Genomic DNA, 12590 nt, shown 5'->3' with positions numbered 1-12590 from the left:
TAACATGCACGGATATAAAACACTCGAAAAAACATATTCTATATACCAGGGGCTATCCAAACGAAACATTGTCAATGTAGAGAGGTTGCTTATATAAATTTTATTTATTTCGTACTAAAATAATATAAGCTAATATCGTCATGGTAAAGATAACCATAAAAAATAGAGTCATAGTCATAACTCCAGTTTCATCACATCTCCTGTTACAATATTTTTCTGTTCGAGCCACTGTACCACAAGGTATTTTTTATATTCCTTTTGGTAAATGGATTCAGTTTTAGGTGGAAGTAACGCTTGACGTGCCTTCTTCAGATTTTTTTTTATATTTCTCCCATTTTAATGGAAACATACTCGAACGGGTTCCAAATTCGTGCGAAAGGCGTTTTCTGACAAAAACTGAACTCGATTGACAACCAACACGTCAATTTAGTTAGAACTAAACTATAGATCTAGACCAAATGAAATATGTTCAATTATTATTTAAGCAAATTATTCAATTAAAAATATTTAAAAATTACTAAAGAATAGCCAACAAGTATTATATAGAAAAAATATTTTAATTAATTTTATCATTATCATTATTTTGAAACATTCGTCACAATAGTTTATGTATTGTGGTTCTCGTCCTGTTGATATCTAAATAATATTAAAAATTATATTAGTAGGTATATAGACTTTTTAATTATGCAGTAAAAATATACAGGGTGGTCCGAACTGTATTCCGGAAACTTCAACAGCATATTCTGCAGATAAAAATAAGTAAAAATGTTCGTATAAATGTATATCCTAAAATGCTTTGTTTCGGAGATACAGGGTGTAGAATTTTCATTTTTATTTCGATTTTTTCCAAATAATTTCGAAGTAAAGTCAATATTTGGATGAAAATTGGTGTCTGGCAGTTTTTTGACAGGAGAAATTTTATTTTGATGTCAATATGCCTCCTACTTGTAGAGGGCCTACTTATTTTTTCACCGATTTGAACAGTAATAACTTTTCGTCCGTACCTGTATAAAACTACTGAGTAAAAAAATATACATTTACGACATTTTTTACTTAAAAAAAGGTCTCTTGGTAAAAATCGCTATGAGTAATGGTACTGGAAAAATTTGGAATCGAAATTATCAATCCCTCTCATCATTGACATAAATTAAACATGTTGACTAAATAGTTATTAGACTGAAATCACAAATTTGAAATGATTTTGTGTCAAAAGTTCAACCGAAAATGTTTTATCATCATTTCTTCGAATAAAAATTTATGACTACATAATTTAAAAAAATAAAAAGTCCCCAAATTTATCATTTCAGTCAAATAACTATCTACACGACATGTTTATTTTTTGTCAATGATGACATGTATTGATAATTTCGATTCCAAATGTACAAAAATGTCTTAAATGTATTTTTTTTTTACTTACTTTTTAATGTCTTAAATGTATTTAGTTTTATACAGGTACGGACAAAAATTTATTAGGTACTCTCCAAAACAGTTAAAAAATATGTAAGTGGTGCCCTCTACAAGACATATTGACATCAAAATCAAATTTCTCCTGTCAAAAAACTTCCGGACACCAATTTTCATCCAAATATTGACTTTACTTCAGAAATTATTTGGAAAAAATCGACATAAAAATAAAACTTCTACACCCTGTATCTCCGAAACAAAGCATTTTAGAACATACATTTATACGAACTTATTTACTTATTTTTATCTGCAGAATAGGCTGCCGAAGTTTCCGGAATGCAGTTCGGACCACCCTGTATATTACCACAGATTGTTAAATTTACATATGTGTAGGATCAAATATGTTTAAATATTTATAAACACAAGAAGTTAAAATCGGCATCAAATCGCATACTAATCCAGCGGATTATAAAACTTTAATCTAGGGATTATTTCCGACCTTGTTACACAGGCACATCTATAAATAAACATAATAATATAGACTATAGACCATCAACACAGACGAATCTGGACGTCAGAAAAAAGTAGCCCGGAGTATTATTTAAGATGATACAACATTAATAGGTTCTGTCAAATAACAATAAAATAAGATTAGAAAATGTTTAATTACGATTATTATCTAGGGCGCCGGACAGGAGGGGGGGGGCAAGAGGGGGCATTAGTCCCCCCCCTGTATCACTGAAACAGTAAAAATAAAAGCTATCTTTTTACATCCATCTGTAAAAAAATAATCATTATTATGAAATTTTTAGGTGTTACCTGTAAAATAATAAAAAATGTGTTTCAGTTTTTTATTCATTTTTACCTTGCCCCCCCCCCCCTAAGTTTCATTCTTCCGGCGCCCTTGATTATTCTTATTTCCCAACTGCTACAATATTTAAGGTAAAATTTTACTTGACCCGACGCGCAGCTACTGATAGAAATAACACTGTACAGGGTGAGTCAACGATAGAGTAAAGTCCATTATCTCAGTTGTTTCGAGGTTTACAAAAAAATGTTAATAATAAATGTTATAGGGAAGGTTAAGATACACATTTTAAAATTATTATAGAGTATACAGGGTGCTTCAAAAAAGTGTGGCGGATGTAACATATGTTTTTTTTTGTTTCTAAAGTTGGAATACCAAAATTTGGTATGAGAGTTTTATAGAGATGAAAAATAAGATATATGTAAAGATATTTTAATTAAATGCTACAGGGTGTTCAAAATATATTTATGAATTTCAACTACTTAAAATTAAAAAATCTCATTTTTTTTAAAGGGTACACCCTATATACTTTCTTTTTTTCTGATATATTTTGCAAAGCTCTTCAACTTTTATTAAGTATGTCATATACCTATTTTTAATAGTTTGCGATTTATTCAATTTTTTTCTATTTTTACCCTTATCTTTAATACAATTACGCTATAATATCATAGTTACCATGACAAAAAGTAATAATTATTATCAAAATTCCATGTCTTTTAAGCAAGTTAAGAACAAAATTTGAATTTTAGTTTAATTTGTCGTAATAAGTGTAAATGGTAGAAATAATTACAGATTTTCCTGAAATTAATTAGTCAATGTGACTGATATACACGAAAAAAACCACCAAGAAGAAACATCTTTTTTGGTTTAGTACTATATATTATATTATATAGTATTTTGCTAAGTACTATAAGAATAGATGTAGATTATCTAGAAAACATCTTCAGTGTGTAATGGGACGGTTTTGCGGCAGTAGTAGTATTGGCTTTACGAAATGAATTAAAACCAGAATTACAACAAGAAAAAAAACTTTACTGTAAGTCGAGGAAAATTTCTATATTAGTGCTTTTCAACAATAAGGTAATCTAGTATTACCCTAATCTGTGGCTATTCGCCCCGACGGAAAATCCCTTAGATCTTATAAACTTCGGAAAATCCAAGTGTCATTTTTCATAATATAGAAATACACCAAGAAATTCATGACTGCGATTTTAGTTTATTTGAGTAAGGTTAATTAATTTTAACTAATACTAACAATTATAACTAATTATTAAGCTGCTTGTTAAAGATAAGTAATAAATAGTTTTGTTTTGTCATGGTAACTATGATTTTATAGCGTAATTGTATTAAAAATATGTGTAAAAATAGAAAAAATTGCAATAAATCGCAAACTATTAAAATAGGTATATGACATACTTAATAAAAATTGAAGAGTTTTGTAAAATATATCAGAAAAAAATATAATATATAGGGTGTCCCATTTAAAAAATTTGAGATTTTTTAATTTTAAGTAGTTGAAATTCATAAATATATTTTGAACACCCTGTATCATTTAACTAAAATATATTTACATATATCTTTTTTTTTCATCTCTATAAAACTTTCCTACCAAATTTTAGTATTCCAACTTTAGAAACAATGGCACCACTGACAATTTTTTACTACACTGCAATTTAACATTTGTTTAAACAAAATGAAATATTTCAAAAACTATTAATTTTAGGTATATAATATCATATATAAAAAAGTTATGGAATTTTACGCAGAATCTAAAAATGAAATAAAAAATAGGGTGTTGCATTTAAAAAAACATATGTTATATCCGCCACACTTTTTTGAAGCACCTTGTATACTTTATAATAATTTTAAAATGTGTATCTTAACCTTCCCTATAACTTTCATATTTAATTTTTTTCGTAAACCTCGAAACAAATGAGATAATGGACTTTACTCTATCGTTGACTCACCCTGTACAATACTGTACATATACACACTGTACATACTATACAAGATGTCCCAGAAATAAGTGCAAATATTTTAAGGGTTGGTAGATCTCGATAAAAGAAACATATTTTTTCTTTATCGTTTTTCAAACAAGTCCAAAATAACGGTTAAGTTACTTTGAAAATTTCCAAAAAAATGATTTCTTGCTCAAATTTTGAGAACCATTCGATCTTTTCTGGATTTTCTTTCTTGTAAATTTAATCTACTACCTATGTTCCCATATTATCATTACATTATGTTTTTTAACTAAAAAATAAAAAAAAATCCAAAAAATTTTCTCATAGGCGTGTTTCTGTGGTTGAACTAAACTACTAGTTAAAATACTTGCACTTATTTCTGGGACACCTTGTATATAGCATTTAAACGACTTGTAAGTAGCAATGTACAGCTACACTGCACTGTGCAAGCTTGCAATACTAGAGCTGTGAGTATACTAAGACGATAATTGTGGCTAAGCTTCAACAGCCTATTATTATATTTGAATTGTAAATCTTAAGTACTTACATTTAATGTATAGCTGATCCGACTTTGGTACCCAACATTATATTTTATATTAAATAAAAAAATTTGCTGATGCAAAAAAAAACTGGTGCAATATTCGAACCTGTGACTTTATGGCTAGGGTTCTGAATAGCACTCTCAAAGGTCTTCAAAAAATATTGTTCATTGATGAAAAAATGTGGTTCACCCCCTATAACTTTTTTATTTTTTCAGATAACAAGACGAGACTTGGTATTTTAGTATATGACATAAATAAAAGTTGATTGACGTATTCAATAATTCAATTGTTTTTGGTCACTTCCTGTTTCACCGTTTCAACTTTTGATTTTTAACCTGCTGCAGAATTAGAACCTGTGATTTTATGGCTAGAGTTCTGAATAGCACTCTCAAAGGTCTTCAAAAAATATTGTTCATTGATGAAAAAAACATATACACTAATTTTAACGGTAGGGTCAATCTACTTTATCCATTTTTCTGCTAGGTATGATTTCTGATATATTTCAAATTGATAAAAGTAATTATTTAATTAAAACAGTAAATATAATGTGATAAAAATGCATAATTCAAATAAAAATTTCTTTTATTTAAATAAAATTAATAAATCCTATTTTTTCCTAGGATGAATTTCTGATTAGAATATCCAAATCAAATTTTCCACCATGAATTTCATATTCTTATGGTACACGTAGAAAATATAATTAGGAAACTCATACTACTTAACACCTCTAAAAACAAAAGCAGAAAAACCACTAAGGTGATTTCTTTAAGAAAATGTTTTTTTTAAGTTAAAATAAATGGTTGAGGAAAATAACAACCTACTATTAGTTATATTGGACAAATTACCTCGTTTAATTTGACAACTGAAACATTAAAATGAGTTATTGCAATAATTTAATTTCTAAAATCTTCATCAACCTCGCCTTATCTAAAGCAATTCATCAGATTTCAAAAAGTAAAAAATCTGTTAATATTTTTAATTTTTATACAGCCTCCAGTTCTAACAGGAAGTATGCTATACAAGATGTTTCAAAAAAGATATGCTATCTCTCTCTATTCCTCACGTAAAAATAAGATTTATTTTTTATATCAACATAGGTCCGATTCTGCTTTGTTTCGTACTACAGGGTCTTCATTTTTTTGAGATCGCTCTGAGATCACTCAAAAAGTGGACAGTTTGGATGATTTAAGTATTTGGGGGCACGGGTAACAAGAAATGGACTGAACGAAACAGAAATAAATATCTTCTAGAACAGAACAAGGGCAGAAGATTATAGGAGCACCTTTGAATAAGAAGACTAAGGAAGGAGCATATCAAAAATCTTAGGTCCACCGCGATGGGCCTCAAATATGGCCGACTTAAATTCCGGTTTATCAGTGCCGTTCTAATTTTATTTAAAAAATGTAAAATTATGATGTAGGGTAGACGTGGGGTAGACTCAATAATCTTTTTTTTTTATTTAACGTTGTGAATAAATGTCGGTAGTTATTAAAATCGTTATAAAAATATAAAATTCTAATAAAAATAGATAAGTTATAATAATTATTTATAACCACAAACATCCGATACGCTACTGAAGCAGGTAAGTCAAATTGACGTATCTAAATTCTTTGACATCTAATCTTTGACAAGTAGTAAATAAAAGCAAAAATTTAAAAAAAAACAGTCTTTTTCGATAAATCGCGATAGTGTCACTGTTAATTTAAGTTCTGCCACAATTTCCATCTAGATTTACTACATTTATACAACTATCAGTAGTAGAATAAATAATAAATAACATAAAATTAGTCCGTAAAGACTGACAAATCCACAAAATTTCAAATTAAATTCAATTGTGTCAAATGAATCGTCAAACAGAACTGTCAAGGATCCCCACCCTAGAGTCCTTTTTCCGCCCACCATGCATGAATACATGGATAGCATTATGCTCCTTCCTTAGTCTTCTTATTCAAAGAGGAGCACTAAATAATATCTGATGGAATAGAAACATTAGACCTGATACAAAAATACACATGGGAAGAGCTCTAATGGAGTCCTTAGTCTGTAGTGACATAATATGTGTGTGAAGTTTGGACGCTAAAATCTGAACAAAAACGATCTTTGCACTAGAAATGGATTATCTGAGACGTAGTGCGAGAGTATCTATAGGCTGGACAAAATCAGACTGTATATAATTTTCTTCCAATTGCTTTTAGTAATTCGAATATAATTTTGAGGGTAAAAGTTGTTATAAGTGCTACATATTTTAATATTTTAATGCTAAAAGGCGTCGACAGATACCAATGACGTGCATATGGGTTTTCACTGGAATATTTTTCTAAAAAATCATATGAGCCACTGATTTTTCTCTTGTTAGCAAAACTGTGTAGGCCGTTTAATGCCAATTAAAAGTTGTATCTTAACGTTTTGTTGATTTCTGTCTCCTTTGTGACATAAAAAACCACAATTAATAAAATTAAAATTAAATATTAATTATTTATTTATTGAATCTAATTTATTATTAAATATTATTAAAATTTAAATCGCTGATATGTCATGTGTTTAGTACTACCTATAGCAAATTAAAAAAAAAATTTGGTATTTAAGATAAGTACATAAAACCTATTTATTAAAAGTTTTAACAGTCTGTAACTTTTAAAACTACGCATTTCATCACCCATGTTTATAGAAACTTTTTTTAATATTTTTTGATAGGGAATCAATGAGTACATATTAACATTTTGACCAGTTGACATTATAAATATAATGACGTTAGAAAATTTTAAAGGTTGCTATTAGTCTTTGATTGAAATTGACTTGAAACCAAAACAAATTAATAATATTTTGTTTACCTCATCAAGGAGACCGAAATCGACAAAATATCAAGAGATAACTTTTAATCGGCATTAAACGGCCTATACAATTTTGCTAACAGGAGCAAAAAAGACAGTGGCGCACATGTTTTTTTTACAAAATATTAAAGTGATATTCGATATGCGCGTCCCTGGTGAATCTGTCGACACTCTTTTAACATTATGATGCACTTATAGTAACTTTTACCCTCAAAATTTAATTTGAATCGCTAAAAGCACTTTGAAGAAAATTATAATAAATCGAAAAAAAGTTTAACCTCGTGTAGCTAAGAAACAAAGTAGAATCAGACCTATGTATATTGTTATGAAAACAACGTCCACATATATATTATTCTTATAAATAATCTTTACTACATAAACTAAGAGGAAAATAACAATTAAAAAGGTTATTTTCAGTACCTAATGGAACAGTGATGGCAAACGCTTTTTAGTCTATAGGCAAACCTTTTGGGCTCAGTGTATCAGAATTTTGAACTAATGTAATTTTCGTGGCGTATTAGGCATCACAAAAGTAAAAACGAGAAAAAAATAGAAATATTTATAAGTATTGTACTTGTACAGGGTGTCCTATTTTGGTTGAAATCATACGGTATCTTCGTTATTAGTAAGCGGTAAGCGGTTTGCACAAACCTATCTCACTTTTTTGTCAAACGAAAGATGTTGTACACAAAATTTTCATAGCTCTCTTCGTTTCTGAGCTACAGAGTCTTTTCGAAAATTTTGCAATTTGGGACAACCTCCGAATCTCCATTATTGTGCATGATATCGAGAATATGAAAACTGATTCTCGTAGAAATTTTTACGTAGAATAGAGTGGCGTAGTTTGTTTTTCTACAAACAAAATATTTTTGAAATTAAAGTTATGTTTTACTTAATTATGAATTGAAGTTAAGTTTTACAATAAATAGTTTTCGCCTTCTCGATACCTTTAACAATAACAGAGATACTGGGGGTGCCCCAAATTACAAAATTTTCAACAAGACCTTGTAGCTCAGAAATGAAGATGGCTATGAAAATTTTGTTTACGGCATCTTCCATTTGACAAAAAAGTGGGACAGGTTTGTGTAAACCGCGCCCTTCTATCTTCACTAATAACGGAGATATCGTATAGTTTGAACTAAAATGGGACACCCTGTACATGCCTGTCTGGTTTCAGAATTACATTATTAATTTATTAATAGCGTAAGTAATAATGGTATTATTAATAACCAACACTTGTCGTTGATGAGAGACAAATATTTGAATTATGAAATCTTTGAAGATGGGTGTCACCACAAATGAGCTCGCGTGTCAGCAGTGACATGCGTGTCATAGGTTGACGCCATCATTGTAATAGAAGTTTGTTGAAAAAAATAGAGGTATACAAAAATTATGTTAGTTTAAATGACTATATCTAATAAATTATTAAACGAAATAAGGCTTGTGTGCTATCACTATATTTTTCGAAACACCTTTGTATCTCACCATGTTCGAGTAATCTATAACGACAGTATTTGAGCACCGAAATAATTTTGTTTAATATTCTATTGCCAGTAGTTGCAATTTATAAAAGGCTATTTATCTGTTTTTCGTCGCTTCATTAGTTCTCTCCTTATTTATAAATCAAAAACACGAAACGGTAATATTCCGTGGCACTGTAAACACAACAAGAATAGCGGCAGAGCAACATCCTGGATAAATAATTTTTAGGGTTTCCTATAAATTAAAAATCTCAGATATCATAACGATCAATAAAAAAGGAACATTTCCATAACGCATACAGGGTGTTATAAATTCGGGGTACGAGCATTGGTATCTCAAAAAACGGAATAAATACGAAGATAGTTAAATTGGGAAAAAGTTGCGCCTTGGGATGTTTATCAAGATACCAACAAAAAAGTTTTAAAAATTTCAAAGATTGCAGAGTTTTTTTGGAAAAAAAAGGATTTTTTTGAAAATCAATTTTATTTTTTCCTGACGTTACTTTTTAGAAAATCAAAAAAAAATAAATTGCACATTCTCATAGCCACTTTATTAGGGCTTATTTATCTGATAGTTGAACAGATCTTCTTATACTTCCGAATGCATTTTGTATGGTAAATGCTAAGGTGTATTGATTTCACTTTTACAAATAACGTCAAGTAATGCTCTCCCCCCCCCCCTTAGCGACAGGTCCAGGACCATTTCCAAACCATCTTCCAAGGAAGTGATTTGATTCTTTATATTATACTAGTTGGAGCCTGGCGCATCCGCCACGACATCAGGAAAAAAATACTTTTTATTTATTTTTTTTTAATTAAATGAAAAACAAAAAATCCGGCGACGACAGTTTTTAGACGAGCCAATTAGCTATCGTTTAGTAACTATGCCAGGACAAAAAAAGCACAGGACTCTCCCATATATAAAAGTGTGCAGACTTACAACAAAATCCCATCAGCATTGTTAAAAGGAAGACCAAAGAAAATTTATCATAACCTTAAGGAATATTTAAGAGACAGGGAATAACTATGTGAAATTTAATATTTATATTATTTTTTTAAATTTTTAAATGATTTTAATAATATTGTTATTGCTGTTGAAATGTGTTATTTTCTTAGGCCTTGGTGCCAGTACTTGTACTGATTAAAGGTTATAAATAAATGATTTAAAAAAAAAAATAACCCTTTGTCGATACCTGTATAAAATTACTGAGTTAAAAACATTACATTTCCGCAATTTTTTACGTAAAAGAGACCTCTTGATAAAAATCGCTACGAGGAACCGTGCTCAAGATATTTGAAATGTAAATTATCAATACCTGTGATCATTGACAAAATATAAATATGTGTATATAGCTAAATAGTTATTTGACTGAAATGATAAATTTGGGAACTTTTTTTTAAATTAATAATATTTTTTTAAATTAATAATATTTTTTTAAATTACCTATATTATATTAAATTATAATTAAATAGTTTCTGTTGAACCTCTGGCATGATTTTAGTCTAATAACTATCTTATCTACATGTTGAATTTTTGTCAATTATGACATGTACCTATTGATTATTTTGTTTCTAAATATCTCGAGAACCATTACTCGTAGCTATTTTTACCAATAGACCATTTTACGTAAAAAAACAGCGGAAATGTATATTTTATCACTCAGTACTTTTATGCAGGTACGAAGGAAAAGTTATTACTCTTCAAACCAGTTAAAACATATGTAGGTGGAGCCCCCTTCAAGCCAGAAATATACTGACATAGAAATTAAATTGCTCATGTCAAAAACCCCCAGACACGTTTTGTCCAAATATCGTTAGTTCAAAAATTATTTGGAAAAAAATCGTTATAAAAATTAAATTTCTACACCCTCCGAAACGAAGCACTTTCGGACATGAATTTATACCAACTTTTTTACTCTATTCTATTCTAACTGCCAAGTATTCTGCCAAAGTTTCCCGAATACAATTCGGACCACCCTGTATATTAACTTTCTTTCGTTTATAGAAAATAAAATATAGATAGTTCGGTAATATTATTCGACATCTGTCATATAGTCCGCGAACTCTCAATCTCTACTCTCTACTATGCATAATAATACATTTATTACCCAGTGTGCTGTATGCTGTACAGGGTGGGTCAAATTCGACGCTTTTAAATGGAAACACCCTTTTCTATAGGAGATAGACGAAATCTAATATCGGTGTCTGGAGCTCAATTTTCATCAAAAACTTGATGGTGAAAACCGCACATCAATATCTGTTACCTTTTCGGAGTTACGGGGTGTTTTTCAAAAATGTGCATTTTTAACAAATCGCTGTAACTTTTTTGCTATGCAAAATTTTGTATTTCTATGAAAACATTTCCAAAGCACCTTTTTACGTAGAATTTAATGGTTTAAGTATAATTTTTTTAAAAGTAATAATTTAAGAGTTATCAACAGAAAAATTGATTTTTTATTTGGGACGCCCTCTACATTTTTAATTAACTGAAAGGAATTTAAAATTACCTTTCCAAAAATATAGCACACTTGATATTTTGTTATAATCCCCTTCGAAATACAGAATTTTAAAAGTTCGCCACTTTTAACTAGTAATGAAGAGTAAATTTTTGCAGCCAATTTCAAGAATAACTGGATAGCTAACCAAGATCCCAGCCGTTTGCCGTCGAGGCCGCCTGACTTATGGATGTTTTTGCGGAAGAATAAAGGTTCCTTATTCTTCCGTATAATCTAGACATAATTAAAAGTACTCAGCAGTTATGAGAGGGTATCTTTCACCCCCACTGAGTTAATGAATTCCGCGAGAAATGTTCAAAAACTGCCCCGTCTGTCCATAATAGAAGACGGTCGACATGTCGAACACTTGTAGCAAAATCTCATGTCTTGGTTTGCTATTTATTTTTAGATATAGTTTAAATGTGTTGATGTTGGTTAAATAGATTTTAAATTGTTATAAAATTCTGCATCTCTCATAGCAAATATTATTTTTTTATATATTCTATATCTCGAAGAGGAATCGGACAAAATATCAAGTCTGTTATATTTTTGAAAATGAAATTTTAAATTCTTTTCAATAAATTAAGAATATATAGGGTGTCCCATATAAAAAATCAAATTTTCTGTTGATAATTCTTAAATTATTAATTTTAAAAAAATTATACTTAAACCATTAAATTCTACGTAAAAAGGTGCTTTGGAAATGTTTTCATAAAAATACAAAATTTTCCATAGCAAAAAAGTTACAGCGATTTGTTAAAAATGCTTATTTTTGAAAAACACCCCGTAACTCCGAAACGTTAATAGATAACGATATGCGGTTTTCACCATCAAAAATTGAGCTCCAGACACCGATATCAGTTTTTGTCTATCTCCTATAGAAAAGGGTGTTTCCATTTAAAAGCGTCGAATTTGATCCACCCTGTACACTGTACTAAATTTCCTGTAATAATTCATGCCCAAAAAAATCAAATAAAATATTAAGTACTTTCTAGCAATATTTTCCAAACAATCCTAATTAATCAGCTTTATGGCATATTGATTCTTTAAAATAATAAATTTTCATGT

At 29.4% G+C, this 12590-nt stretch overlaps 1 protein-coding gene across 5 annotated transcripts in view; it reads right to left on the bottom strand.

The window, feature by feature from the left end:
• LOC115891203 (tropomodulin-like) overlaps positions 1-12590 on the bottom strand; it is a 329344-nt gene that overhangs the window by 299172 nt on the left and 17582 nt on the right. The window lies entirely within an intron of this gene.

Source organism: Sitophilus oryzae, unplaced genomic scaffold (assembly GCF_002938485.1).
Source record: "Sitophilus oryzae breed Bouriz unplaced genomic scaffold, Soryzae_2.0 scaffold_1179_pilon_pilon, whole genome shotgun sequence".
In the NCBI taxonomy this organism is placed as follows: domain Eukaryota; kingdom Metazoa; phylum Arthropoda; class Insecta; order Coleoptera; family Curculionidae; genus Sitophilus; species Sitophilus oryzae.
The sequence above is the reverse complement of the archived record's forward strand: the minus strand, read 5'-3'. Positions and strand labels throughout refer to the sequence as shown.